We start from the raw sequence: 15,447 nt of genomic DNA, 5'->3' as shown, positions 1-15,447 counted from the left end.
TTTTTCTCTAGTGGACGGTGGAGAGGGGAGGAAAGTTTGGGGGTGGTAGGCCATTCTTGAGGAGCGCAGGCGCAGAGGCGCACTCATCCACTCCCCAACCCTACCCTTGGGTCCCGGGGGCGCGCATAGGGAAGTGCTCTCATTCACTGGCCCAGGTGTGTGGGGCAGTGAGTCCAGACGTCCCTCGGACACTCCCCAATGGACATAAGATCAGTGCCCCAACGGGCACAGGGAGGGCCCACTGAACACGCAGAGGACCGTGCGCAGACACCCCTAGCCAGCTCCCGTGGGCGCCAGGCCCCAGGCCAGAAAGCAGACCACTAGCGCAGGCTCAGTTCGTGCCCGCCCAGACAGGTGAGGGAAGGCGGGCGGCTGCAGCACGGGAACAGCGGGAGGCGGCGACCCACGGAAGCTCGCTTCCACTGAGCACAAGTGTCCCCGGCCCTGCCCTGAGAGGCGAGAGACCAACTCCGGGAGCTCGGCTCAGCGGGACTAAGGGCACGGGCGCGTGAGCGAGAAAACACCTCAGCCCAGGGACAATAGGCGCCAATCGCGGGGCAAGCTCTCAGGCCACCTGGGCGTGCAGGGACGCGCGCACAAGGACACCTCAGCTGGCTCCAGCGGGCAGCAAAGGAACGCACCATGCTGGCAACCGCGGGCATGCACCATTGCAGCAACCACGGGGGCACACCAGTGATGCAAGAAACAAGAACTTCTGAACTGCCACACTAGACCAGCTGCGGATGCAGAAAAAGAAGGCGACACACGACACACCAAGGCTAAAACAAAGTAAAAACATCCTTTTTTTTTTTTTAACATTTTTTCTCTCTTTCTTCTTTCTTTCTTTTTTCTTTATTTTTTCTTTTCTCTCTTTCTTTCTTCTTTTTTTGTTGGTTTTTTTCTTTTCCTTCCAAAAGAAAAACAAACTTTATCTCAAACGTGTTGCATATAACCTCTCCTTCTCATCCTTTCTCTTCAATCATTGTTTATTTGTTTGTGTGTCTAGTTTAGCCCCCCTATCACTCTAAATAATAGAATATAATTACTATATAAACCCAATACAATACAATCCCACTTTCTTACTATATTATGCATTATTCCATCCTTCTCTTCTATTTTTATTAACATACAATGTAAATATTACCTACTGGCTTGCATAGTCTCAACTATTATTAATCTATCACCCCCTCTATCAAAAATTATATTTTTCCTCCCTAAAAACAACTCTTATCTATTCTCCTTATAGTATAAAAGCTCTAATCTCTTTATATTTATATTAATATGGACTCGTTGGCAGACGATAGCGGGATAGAGGGTGGGGGATATTTTTTGAGGGTGTGGGTCTCCTGCCTGGGCTGTGTGTTTATGTTTTTAACAGCATCTCCACAAAAGAACTCAAGACAAAGTGGATAGAGTGACTCCCAACCAACTAGCCAGAAGGAAGATCCTACCAAAGAACATCTGAAATATAACCAGACAGCATAAACAAACGACAAAAAGGGTAACTCAAGAACATCAGGCTCAGGATATCAAAGAGACTGCACCACTGAAACCCCCAGATCTCCCATAAAGAATCTCATACCACAAAGGAGGGAAGTCAAAGCAGACCATCACCCGCCAAAAAAACAAATAAATAAATAAAAACAAAAAGAATCCAACATGGTAAGATGCAAAAATAACCCCTCAATGAAAAGAGGAATCCTCAAAAAGAGAGATAGATGAAATAGACATAGCCCAAATGTCAGACATGGAATTCAAAACAATGGTGGTAAAGAAGCTCAATATACTCGACATCCTTAAAAACAACTATGACAACCTCCAAGGAAGTTACCAGCAGCTCCAAGAAAATTACGGGGAACTTGCAGAGAACTACACCAGCATAAAAAAAGACATAGAAACTGTTAACAAGAACCAGGAAGAATTGAAGAATTCAATCTCTGAACTGAAAAACACAGTAGAATCAGTCAAAAGCAGACTAAACCAAGCAGAGGATCGGATTAGTGAGTTAGAAGATAATGTAGAGAAAAACTCCCAGACAATACAGCAAAATGAAAAAAGATTTAAAAAATATGAACAAGATGTAAGGGAATTACAGGATAGCATGAGAAGAAATAATATCAGGATCATCAGAATTAGAGGGGGAGAAGAAAAGGAGCATGGAATTGAAAAACTGATCGGAGAAATAGTGACAGAAAATTTTCCGAACCTGACGAGAGAAAAAGTGATACAAGTTCAGGAAGCACAGAGAGTTCCAATGAAGAGGAACCCCCCAAAACTCACTCCAAGGCATATCATAATTAAAATGGCAACATTTCAAGACAAAGAGAGAATCCTGAAAGCAGCAAGAGAAAAACAGCAAATAACATACAAGGGAGCTCCGATAAGGCTATCAACTGATTTCTCAACAGAAACATTACAAGCCAGAAGGAAATGGTCAAACATATTTCAAGCAATGAAAAACAAAGGCCTACAACCAAGAATACTCTACCCAGCAAGGCTCTCATTCAAAATAGAAGGTGAAATAAGGAGTTTCTCAGACAAAGGAAGACTGAAAGAATACATCTCCACCGAACCAGCATTGCAAGAGATGCTAAAGGGTGTGTCCTAAGAAAAAAGAAGAAAAGAACAAGACAGGAGAGGAACAGAGGTACAAAGGGTAATGAATAAATACACGTCAATAATAACCTTAAATGTAACTGGATTAAATGCTCCCATTAAAAGACATAGGGTAACGGAATGGATAAGAAAACAGGACCCACATATTTGCTGTCTACAAGAAACACACCTCAAAACAAAAGATTTACATAGACTGAAAGTAAAGGGATATAAAAAAATCTTCCAAGCAAACGGGCCGGAAAAAAAAGCCAGGGTAGCAGTCCTCATATCAGACAAAACGGATTTCAAAGCAAGGGCAATAAAAAGAGACAAAGAAGGACATTTCATAATACTTAAAGGAACAACCCATCAAGAAGATATGGCATTGATAAACATATATGCACCCAACATAGGAGCACCCAAATACATAAAGCAAATACTAGAAGACCACAAAAAGGATATCAACAACAACACACTCGTAGTAGGGGACTTCAACACTCCATTATCAACAATAGACAGATCATCCAAGCAAAGAAACAACAAGGATATACAGGCATTGAACAACACACTAAACCACATGGACCTAAATGATATATATATAGAACTTTCCACCCCAAAGAAGCAAAATATACATTCTTTTCAAAGGCACATGGGACATTTTCAAAGATAGATCACATGATAGGACACAAAACAAGCCTCAACAAATTCAAGAAAATTGAAATCATATCAAGCATCTTTTCAGATCACAATACCTTGAAACTAGAAATCAACCTCAGAGAAAAAAAATCAAAGACACCCAAACTCATGGAGACTGAATAACATGCTATTAAATAATGAATGGATTAACAATGACATCAAAAAAGAAATCAAGAAATTTCTAGAAACTAATGATAATGAGCACACAACAGCCCCAAACCTGTGGGACACAGCAAAAGCAGTCCTGAGAGGGAAGTTCATAGCAATACAGGCATATCTGAAAAGGTTAGAAGAATCTCAAATAAAAAACCTAACACTAAAGCTACAAGAACTAGAACAACAACAACAAACAAAGCCTAGCGCAAGAACAAGGAATGAAATCATCAAGATCAGGGCAGAACTAAATGACATAAAGACTAAACAAACAATCCAAAAGATCAACAAAACTAGGAGCTGGTTCTTTGAAAAAATAAACAAAATCGACAAGCCTCTAGCCAGTCTAATCAAGAAAAAAAGAGAGAAGACCCAAATAAACAAAATCAGAAATGAAAGAGGAGAAATCACGACTGATACCACAGAAATACAAATGATAGTTAGAAATTACTACAGACAACTGTATGGCAAGGAATTTGACAATCTAGAACAAATGAACAAATTTCTACAAACATACAACCTTCGAAAACCAAATCAAGAAGTGGAAGGTCTCAACAGACCAATAACAAAGAAGGAAATTGAAACAGTAATCCAAAATCTCCCGGCACACAAAAGCCCGGGACCAGATGGCTTCACAGGTGAATTCTACAAAACATTCAGGGAAGAACTAACTCCTATCCTCCTCAAACTGTTCCAAAAAGTCCAAGAAGAGGGGAAAATCCCAAACTCTTTCTATGAAGCCAGTATTGTTCTGATCCCCAAACCAGGTCAAGACACAACAACGAAAGAAAACTACAGGCCAGTATCACTGATGAACACAGATGCTAAAATCCTCAATAAAATTTTGGCAAACAGGATCCAGCAATACATCAAAAAGATCATACATCATGATAAAGTGGGCTTCATTCCAGGGATGCAAGGATGGTTTAATATTTGCAAATCAATAAATATAATACATCACCTAAACAAAATGAAAGACAAAAATCACATGATCATATCAGCAGATGCAGAGAAAGCATTTGATAAAGTACAACACCCATTTATGATGAAAACACTCAGCAAAATGGGAATAGAGGGAGCATACCTTAACATAATTAAGGCTATATATGAGAAGCCTGAGGCCAACATCATACTCAATGGACAAAAACTAAAAGCATTCCCCCTGAATTCAAGAACTAGACAAGGTTGTCCACTCTCTCCACTCCTATTCAACATAGTGTTGGAAGTCCTAGCCACAGCAATCAGACAAGAAAAAGAAATAAAAGGCATCCAAATTGGGAAAGAGGAAGTAAAACTTTCATTATATACAGATGACATGATAGTATACCTAGAAAATCCTACAAGCTACACTAAAAGACTACTCGATATAATAAGTGAACTTGGCAAAATAGCAGGGTACAAAATAAATATACAGAAACCTAAGGCATTTCTGTACACCAACAATAAAATATCAGAGACAGAAACAAAATAGAAAATACCATTTACTATAGCAACAAGAAAAATAAAGTACCTAGGAGTAAACTTAACCAAAGAGATAAAAGACCTGTACTCTGAAAATTACATAACACTGAAGAAAGAAATTAAGGGAGATACAAATAAATGGAAGCAAATGCCATGTTCTTGGATGGGAAGAATCAACATCATCAAAATGGCCATACTACCCAAAGCAACTTACAGATTCAATGCAATCCCTATTAAAATACCAATGACATATTTCACAGACCTAGAACAAATACTCCATAAATTCATATGGAACCAAAAAAGACCCCGAATAGCAAAAGCAATCTTGAGATGGAAGAACACAGCAGGAGGAATCACAACACCAGATATCAAACAATACTACAAAGCCACTGTAATCAAAACAGTCTGGTACTGGCATAAGAACAGATATATAGATCAGTGGAACAGAATAGAGAGTCCAGAAATAAACCGAGGCCTCTATGGTCAATTAATCTTTGATAAAGGAGGAAGGAACATAAAATGGAGTGAGAAGAGCCTCTTTAACAAATGGTGCTGGGAGAACTGGTGAGGGACCTGCAAAAAAATGAAACTAGACCACCAACTTACACCACACACAAGAATAAACTCAAGATGGATCAAAGACTTAAATGTAAGCCGTGACACCATAAAAGTCCTAGAGGAAAACATAGGCAAGAAAATATCAGATATCTCACGTAACAATTTCTTCATGGATGCATCTCCTAAAGCAAGAGAAATAAAGGAAAAAATAGATAAATGGGATTACATCAAACTGAAGAGTTTCTGCTCAGCAAAAGAAAACATCAGCAAGATGAAAAGGAAAGCAACCATATGGGAAAACATATTTGCCAATGACATCACAGACAGGGGACTGATTTCCAAAATATATAAAGAGTTGATATGACTCAACATCAAGAAAACAAACAACCCAATTAAAAAATGGGCAAAGGACCTGAACAAACACTTCTCCGAAGAGGACATACAGAAGGTCCATAGACACATGAAAAAATGCTCAACATCATTAGCCATCAGGGAGATGCAAATAAAAACCACAATGAGATACCATTTTACACCAGTCAGGATGGCCATCATCAACAAATCAACAAACAACAAGTGCTGGCGAGGATGTGGAGAAACGGGAACCCTACTGCACTGTTGGTGGGAATGCAGACTGGTGCAGCAACTATGGAAAACAGTATGGAATTACCTCAAAAGATTAAAAATGGAACTGCCTTTTGAACCAGCGATTCCACTACTAGGATTATACCCGAAGAATCTTGAAACACCAATTCAAAAGAACTTATGCACTGCTATGTTCATTGCAGCACTGTTTACAATAGCTAAGTGCTGGAAACAACCTAAGTGCCCATCTGTAGATGAGTGGATCAAAAAACTGTGGTACATTTACACAATGGAATACTATGTAGCAGAAAGAAAGAAGGAACTCCTGCCATTTGCAACAACATGGATGGAACTAGAGAGAATTATGCTTAGTGAAATAAGCCAGGCAAAGAAAGAAAAATACCATATGATATCACCTAATACAGGAAACTGAAGAACAACATAAACAAAAGAACTAAATAGAACAAAGAGCAGAATAGCAGTGAATAGGGGGGAGGGGAGAGGGAGAGAAGGGGATCAGTAACGGAAGGGTTTAGTCAAAGAACATATATAAATGACTCATGGACATGGACAACGGGGAGGGATATGATTGCGGGAGAGGGGGTGGGTTGGGTGCGGGAGAGAAATTGGGAGAAAATGAGACAACTGTAATTGAAAAACAAAAAAATATATATTATAAATTTAAGAGGAAACAAGTATATTGTGTGAATCTGTATTATAGTATGAAATCTTACTATCATGTCAGGAAGAAGCCTAAGTAGAACACTTCCATAATTAAAGAGTAATTCTAGACAAATAAACACATAATTATAGAATGTGAAAATGAATGCTTCATTATTTTTACTTTCACAGATAAAGAATATATTAATATTTTACTATTAGATTTAGGTAAATGGCATTTCTTTGCAATACTTAATGTTCAGCTTAAATTAAAATTCCAAGAATTGTATTACATTATAGTAAAAGGCACAGGGACTATTAGCAACATACTGACAGAAATGTTTCTTTTCCTCCCAGATCCTTTTTCATTAAAAATATTGATATTGAGTGTTACACATATTTATCGTTTAAAAAGGAGATAACTGTCTTTTTCTAGGGTTTCACATACCTGAACGGCAGGCATGAAATAATTAAGTCCACAAATCTCTTCATCTTGCGGCTGCAAAAGGAATTGAAAATCAAATCCCAGACTTCTCAAGTTTATCACAGATTTCTTCTAACACATCATATGAATTTAACCAGTGAACAAAGGCCTTTATAAATATAATTCCTTAAAAATTCTTCAGGAGTTTCAGAACAAAATGTTTTTCACTAGTCACTAAACTTGTCACGTTTCTGCCTCATGATTAGTTTCATTCACACATGGAATATACATGAACCAAACACTAAACTTTGCATGCTTGGCAACGTTTCTCTTGCCTGCAAAGCCCCAACCACAACCTTATAGCAATATAAAACTTGGAGTCACCAACTAAACACCAGAGCTTGGAGACAGAAGGGAAGAGAGGAAGAGACCTGGGTTCCAGCTCTCTCATTAATGAGCTGTGGGGTCCTGGGCAAGCCCGCAAATCTTGCAGACCTCTTTGCACAGCAACAAACTAAGGGACTGCAGGGACCAGTAGGGAGTAAATGACACTCTTGTCTTGCCACACTCATCTCTTGAAACAAAACACTCCCATATGAATGCAACAGTTAATGAGAGTCACATTCGGGTTGGCAAGGACACTCTGGAGGTAATAAGTTTTAGGAAGTTCCAAGTCAAAGGAGAAACACCTAGCAACTGGGCTCCTTCCATTAACAGGAGGAGAAGCCTGTTTGATGGAACCTCTGGTTACACCTCATTTTACCCTATGGCTGGAGACAAGATCGCCATTGGGAAGCAATCTCTTGCTCTGCTCATGCTTCCAACAGGGGACCCAAATTTCAGCCCAAGTGGAAATGATCCTGAGGCCCTGCTCACAGCTTGCACCGAAGGCTGGAGAATGGAGAAGAAATAAATGCCAATTTTGCCTCACCGCTGGGTCAAGCTCCACTGCAGAATATGTATAGCTAATAGGCAGACAAGTAGCCTATCCACTGTCATAATAATAAAAGAAGTAATGTCAAGTTGTTTTCTGATAAAAGTTAGAAGAAAACTGATAGCAAACTTGGTGATTAAGGCAACATTAAGATCACCCACAATATAGCACCACCCTGAATGCTGTAGAAAGGTATTAAAGACCAGGTCAATATCAGGATTCTAACTGGCCAAGAAACCGTGATGTCTACGTGACAGCGCAACCAGGCCAGCTACTGAGAGCTACCCAAGACTGTGAGGTTCTGACCGTGGAAAAGAGAGGTAAGGCAAATGAGAATTGGATTCCAGTTCCTACAGATTCCAATCCTACACAGTTTACATCATTTGAGCTCCTTACCTTTCATACTACCTGAGAATTTTTTCATTGGCTTGTAAAGTAACCCTGTAGCCCCACTGGGCTCTCATGGCTGCTGGCTTCCCTCTTTCCTTGATTTAATTTGGTGAAGTATGCACTTGTAGATCAGTGGACAATGAACTACACATCTTGGGCGGGGGGGGGGGGGGGAGAGGGTTGTTTGTTTTGGCACCACTTCCCTGAAATTTTTTGTTACCTAGAGTTGTGGCTGCTTCGAACATGTAATTTGGAACACATACTAATGTTTTCTGAAAAGTCTAGTTTTTTAATAAGAAGAATAGGGCTTATGATATAATACCTACTGAGAGATGTTGTCCTAAAGATGTGGAGGAAGATCTAAATAAGTGCAGGTGGCTTGGCAAACTGCCTGTCATAGAGTAAATACTTAATAGACGCTCATTGCTGTCATCACCATTAACCATTCCAACCATCTGGCATACTCTAGGACCCTTCTTAATAATTAAGTGGCAGAATAAACTACTCACTGCGGGCCCACAATGAAAGAGGTCATAGAAAAGGAAATGCATGGGTAACTTGAAGAACTATTTTTATTCATCAGTTTCCCTTTTCACTTGCATGGAATCTTTGTGAAGACACCAACAAATTGCAATAGTGACCACTTCAGATCCTCTTCAGCACTACTCACTCTCCAGCAGTGACATGATATTTGTGTGGTTCAATAACTGGCTAAGCAAGAAGCAGCATAAGAAAGTCTCATGAAGATGTCTGTAGTTCAGACATGCAGTTTTAAGAATGTATTATTTCCCTGCCATAAATACATGTTAAAAATGTCTTCAGACCAATGCAATAGAAAGAACATTCAGTGAGATTATGCAGAAACAAGTCCCAATTAATAAAATTCAAAATTTAACATCCTTTTATGACAAAAACTCTCACCAAAGGGGATACAGAAGAAACATCTTAACATAATAGAGACTGTAGAAGACCAATCCACAGCTCGTAACATCATACTCAATGGTAAAAGCTGAAAGGTTTTTCTCTAAAATTGCAAACAAGACAAGGATGTCCACTATCACCACTTCTACTCAACATAACATTGGAAGACCTAGTCAGAGAAATCAGGTAACAAAAGAGAAAAAGGCATTCAAATAATAAATAAAGAAGTGAAATTATTATTTGCAGATGACATGATACTATATATAGAAAGCCCTAAAGACTCCACCAGAAAACTATTAGAACTCATGAATGAATTTGGTAAAATTGCAGGATATAGAATCAATGTGCAAAAATTTGTTGCATTTCTATACACCAAGAACAACAATCAGAAGGAAAAATTAAGAAGAGTCCCATTTACTACTGTATCAAAAAACATATAATACCTAGGAATAAATTTAACCAAAGGACTAAGAGACCTGTATTTAGAACACTGTAAGAAAATGAAGAAAGAAACACAAAATGGTACAATGAGTGGAAGGATGTCCCTTGCTCAGGGATTGAAAGAATTAATATTGTTACAAAGTCCTTACTACATAAAACAATATACAGATTTGATGCAATCCCTATTAAAATACCAATGCCATTCATCTCAAAATTGGGGAAACTAATCCAGTAATTTATATGAAACCACAAAAGACCCCAAATAGGCAAAGAAATCTTGAAAAAGAACAAAGCAGGAGGTATCACACTTCCTGATGTCAAACTATACTATAAAGCTACAATAATAAAAAGCATGGCACTGGCATAAAAATAGACATATAGATCAATGAGAGAGAAAACCAAACACTCTAATTGAAAAATGGCGAGAAGAGCTAAAGAGACAATTCTCTAAAAAAGACATACAATGGACACCAGATACAGGAAAAGATACTCAGCATCACTAATCCTTAGGGAAATGCACATTAAAAAAACAATAAGGTATTACTTCACAATCATCACAATGGCTTTCATCAATAGATCAGCAAATAAGAAGTACTGGGAGGATGTGGAGGAAAGGGAACCTGCATATATTGCTGGGGGAATTGTAAGTTATTTCAGCCATTGTGCAAAACAGTACAGAGATTTCTCCAAAAATTAAAAACAGAGGGGACATATAATCTGGCAATTCCACTTCTCGGTAGTTACACAAAGAAAACAAAAACACTAATTTGAAAAGAGATACACACTGCCATGTTCATTGCAGCATTAATAGGAATAGCTAAGATATGGAAGAAACCGAGATATACATTAATAGATGAACAGATATATACACACAGTGAAATGTTATCCAGCAATTAAAAGAACAAAAGGAATGAAATCTAGACATTTACAACAACATGGATAAACCTAGAGGAAATCATTCTAAGTGAAACAGTCAGACCCAGAAAGATGTATCCTGTATGATTTCACTTATGTGTGGAATGCAAGAAAATAAAACAAATGAATGAACATAACAAAACAGAAACCCTCACAGCTATAGAGAACATGCTGTTGGTTGCCAAAAAGAAAAGGGACAGAGCGTGGAAATTTTAAAACTCAAAATAAATAAATAAATAAATGAATTAATGAATGAATAAAGGAAGAAAGAAAAAAAGAAAGAAATATATATACTTCCAAAAAAAAAGAACTTTTCACAATTTTCAAAGGAAGCTCTGGGAAGCCCTACAGTCTCCACAGAGATACCCACAAGTATCTAGAGCACAGGATGATAAACTACAGCCTGTGGGCCAAGTCTAGACTGCCTGATAAGCTGGGAAGTCATGTTTTATCAGAATACACCCATTCCTACACATTTTATCTACTCTGCTCTCACACTATTATGTCAGGGTCGAATAGCTGAGACAGACACTCAACACATGACCCAAAAAGTTAAAAATACTGACTATCTGGCCCTTTTAGGAAAAGCTGACCAACTCCTGTTCTAGGTAATGAAAGTCTTTCTGCTCATATGGTTCTCTCTTTAAACGAATAAACAAATGAACAAATAAAATACAAATGAGAAAAAAATTTAACCAGCAAAACATGTGCATTTTTGCTATCAGTCCCCTTGGCTCACAGATGCAATACACAAAACTAGGAACAAAAGGAACAAAATTGAAGGGTAAGTAGCATTCTGTGTTTCACCGTTAAAAAAGAGACTATAATAAGATTGCACTCTACTAAGGATATGTTCACATTTTTCAAAAGAGAACATGTAATCGTGATGAACATTTTTAACCCTACGTTTCTGTAAATTAAATTAGAATGATTTATCGTATATCATTCCCTCTTAAACATTTTGATAACCTTGCCATATTTTCCATTTTTCTCTTGCCTCAGCTATGATCCCACAGATAAGAGACCCATCAATGGTTCCCTCCTTAAAAACTTCAAGCTTAATTACTCAGTTATTTTACGATCATGAACGTCTGCATACGCATAATCAATCTTGAAGAGTTTTTCTTTTTCACTGGAAATACCAACAAAGACAAAAACTATCATTATAGGTTGCTTACAATGAAGAGTGACGTCATAGATTTACTTCAACAAGAATTCCTTGATCAAAATATACAAGGTGGAGAAAATGTAGGTTTACCATTGTTCATATGGAAAATAGTATAATAATTAATAAATAGTAATACAAGAATTAACTCTGTGTTTTACATTTGTAAGCCTTCTTTTGCCCCAACCTGTATAGTAAGCATGACTTAGCTTAAAGGAAGTGCTAACTTTTTAGAAATAATTATAGATCATTGCACAGAAATTTCTGGTTGCCACGGATAATTCTGAGGCAGAATTTCTCCATGCGGTGCCCTCTCAGTATATACCTCACCTTTTACTGGTGGTTTCTTCATCTGTTTCTGATGATAATTCATCAGAGTCAACTCTAAGGAATTAAGAACATATATGTTTAGACTCCCAGTGACTTCATCTATTACACTTCTGTTTGAAATTAGTTACAAGTAGTCTTCAATGTGTAAACTAGTGGAACTCTAAAAATCACTTCTAAATGAGTAATTTAAAAACCAGAATTTCTATTTTATACTCCTGTAACACAAATCTTAGGGTGGTCAAAATTCCGAATGAACCAACAAAAAGACAGTTCTTTATGCTGTTATGCCCAACTCTCAATGTAACTAACTGCCTTCAAGTTGAGTTTACTTCAAAATTCAACATCAGTTTATGGGTTCGCATCACTCTAGCCTCTTCTAGTTTCCTCATTATCAATCCTTCCACAGCCCTCTTACTCTTCAGGTAACATGTAGGTCTTTTTCTGTTCCTCAGTTCAGTTTTAATGATTGCAAGTCTGCGTCAAGGTCTCCCTCCAATATCACATTCATTTTACATTTGCGACTCCAGCTCTACATGGTAACAGAGCACTGGAGGATGAGGGGCAAAGCTAAAGTCTATTAGCTCCAGTGTTTTCTGCTCCCTATTCACTGTTAGCTCCTCCTCTGTGCTGACAGGGTTCTCTCCTCTAGGGTCTAGTGCCTCCACAGAGATGTCAATGACTTGTCTAGAGCAGGGGATGATAACTAAGGCTTTTGGACCAAATCTAGACTGCCAGATATTCTGGGGAGTCAAGTTTTATTGGAATACACCCATTCATACCCACCCTGTCTACTCTGTTCTAACACTATCATGTCAGGGTTGAGTAGTTGAGACACTCAACAGGTGACACACGAAGTTGAAAATATTAACTAACTGGCCCTTTTTGGAAAAGCTGACCAACTCCTGTTCTAGGTAATGAAAGTCTTTCTGTTCATATGGCTACTTCTTTAAAACAAATTTTAAAAAACGAACAAAGAGAATTCCAATGAGCAAAGAAACTTAATCAGCAAAACGTGTGCAAGTATGCTATCAGCCCCATTGCCTTACAGATACAACCCACAAAACCAGGAACCAGAACATATAGCTGGGAAAAATGAGAAAGGAACACAATTGAAGGGTAAGTAGATTCTGCGTTTCTCTATTGAGAAACAGACTGTACTGCATCGCTGCCTCCTGAGACTCTGGAGTTTGGCTGAACTAAGTGGCTGCACTGGTGAACAATGAGGCGGTCTGTGGGCTTCACTTTAAAATTGGTTTCTCTTTCTTATCCTTATAGCTTGCACAGAAAGGGCCCAGAGGTCAGAGTTGGGGGAAACCTAAAATGTCCCCCTCAGCCCAAACTATGTACAGTGGGCAAAAGGGTTTTGGGCAGGTGTGACGTCCCTTACACACCTTCCTCCAAAGAAGCCTTTCTTTTTCTTCCCTAATATGTGCATTAAAAAAATTAATCCCTGCCTTTGTCACCTAGTGGTTATGGGTTAAATGATGCCTCTAAACTCTGTTGCCAAATCTGTTTCCCCCAGAATTCAACAAGGATGCCAGCCTGTTAAACCAAGCATGCCGTTGTCCGGGGACAGCCAACTGACCTGGAGTCTGCAATATCATTCCCCATGTGGGAAGGCCACCCTCCCCTCCACACCCCCACTCTCATTAGGGATGTCTGGACCCAAGGGTAGGTAGAACTATGACCATGTCCAGTTTGAAGTAGCTAGAGGATCACAAGAAGTTCACCCATTCTCCCTTTTAAGATTATAAAGGGCCTTAATTTGGGAATGGGGGTGGGGGGGTATGGTTATTTCCACTCTTATAAAAAATGAATGAATGAATGAATTTAAAAAAATAAAATAAAATAGGAAAGCGTGAAGCCAAAGGAGTTATATGCACGACCTATGGACATAAACCTTCAGGGGCGGGATTGCCGGGGAAACTGGGGTCCTGGACAGAGGAGAGCAAAGGGGAAAAAAATTGGAACTATTGTAAAAACATAATCCATAAAAGCTACTTAAAAATGAAAAGGAGACTGTAAGAAAATTACACTCTACTACAGATATGTTCACATTTGTCAATAGAACATTTAATCAAGATAAACAATTTTTAATGCTACTCTTCTGTAAATTAAATTAGAATGACTTATTGTGTACTGTTCCCTCTCAAACACTTTGACAACCTCTCCATACTTTTCCGTTTTCTTCTTGACTCAGCTAGGACCCCACAGATAAAAGACTCATCCATGGTTCCCTCCTTTCAAATATCAGTCTTACTTACTCATTTGAGTTGGGCGCGCCAGCACTTTCAACTCCATCTTCGAAAACGGGTAGTTGTTCTATTCCACTAGAAATACCAACAAAGACAAAAAAATATCATTAGAGGTTTCTTACAATGAAGACTGATGTGATCCATTTACCTCAACAACAAGAATTCCGCGATGACAAAACACAGGGTGGAGGAAACGAAGGTTTACCGTTGTTCATATGGACAATAGGATAAGAATTAGTAAATAATAATATGGGAATTAACTCCGTGTGTTACACTTGTAAGCCTACCTTTGCCCCACCCTGTAGAGTAAGCATGACTCCGCTTACTGGAATTTCTAAATTTTTGGAAATAACTATAGATCATGGCACAGAAATTTCTCATTGCCACAGAGAATTTTGAGGCAGAATTTCTCCACGCCCTGCCCTCTCAGTATATACCGCACCATTTATTCCTAGTTCCGTCAGATATTACAGATGTTAACACATCCGGGTGATTGCTAAGGAATTAAAAACATATATGTTTAGACTCCAGGTCACTTCATAGATCCCACTTTTGTTGGTTGGAAATTAGTTACAAGTAGTCTACAATGTGTAAACTGGTTGAACTCTAAAGACTACCTCTAAATGAGACGTTTGAAAACCCGCATTTCCATTTTCCCTCAAAATCAGGCTTCATCGAGTTCTCATTCAGACCCTAGGCCCGTCAAAATTCCTAATGAACACAGACACTCAATTTTTTATGCTGTTAAGCCGAACTCTCAGGTGTAACTAACTACCCTTCAGGTTGATTTTACTTCAAAATTCGGCTTCGGCTTACGGGTTCGCATCGCTCTTGGCTCTTCTAATTTTCTGACGATCAAGTCCCTCAACAGCCCTCGTGCTCTTCAGGTAGCAAGTCAGTCTTTCTCCGTTCCTCGGTTGGGTTTTAAAGACTGCAAGCCTGGGTCAAGGGCTCCCTCCGATATCGT

General features: G+C 38.7%; 1 long non-coding RNA gene across 1 annotated transcript; it reads right to left on the bottom strand.

Annotated features, from left to right (window-relative positions):
- Nucleotides 1-837: 837 nt before the first annotated feature.
- LOC149995964 (uncharacterized) lies at nt 838-14,552 on the bottom strand. Its single transcript, XR_016507445.1, has 4 exons — nt 14,490-14,552; nt 12,226-12,279; nt 7,154-7,204; nt 838-907 (listed from the first exon to the last, which is right to left on the bottom strand). It is a non-coding gene; the product is annotated as an uncharacterized LOC149995964 (long non-coding RNA).
- Between the last annotated feature and the right edge of the window lie 895 nt (nt 14,553-15,447).

This window comes from Furipterus horrens, unplaced genomic scaffold, assembly GCF_987537825.1.
Source record: "Furipterus horrens unplaced genomic scaffold, mFurHor1.1.pri manual_scaffold_12, whole genome shotgun sequence".
Taxonomy (NCBI): Eukaryota; Metazoa; Chordata; class Mammalia; order Chiroptera; family Furipteridae; genus Furipterus; species Furipterus horrens.
Note: the sequence above shows the minus strand (reverse complement) of the source record. Positions and strands in the feature narration are given on the sequence as shown.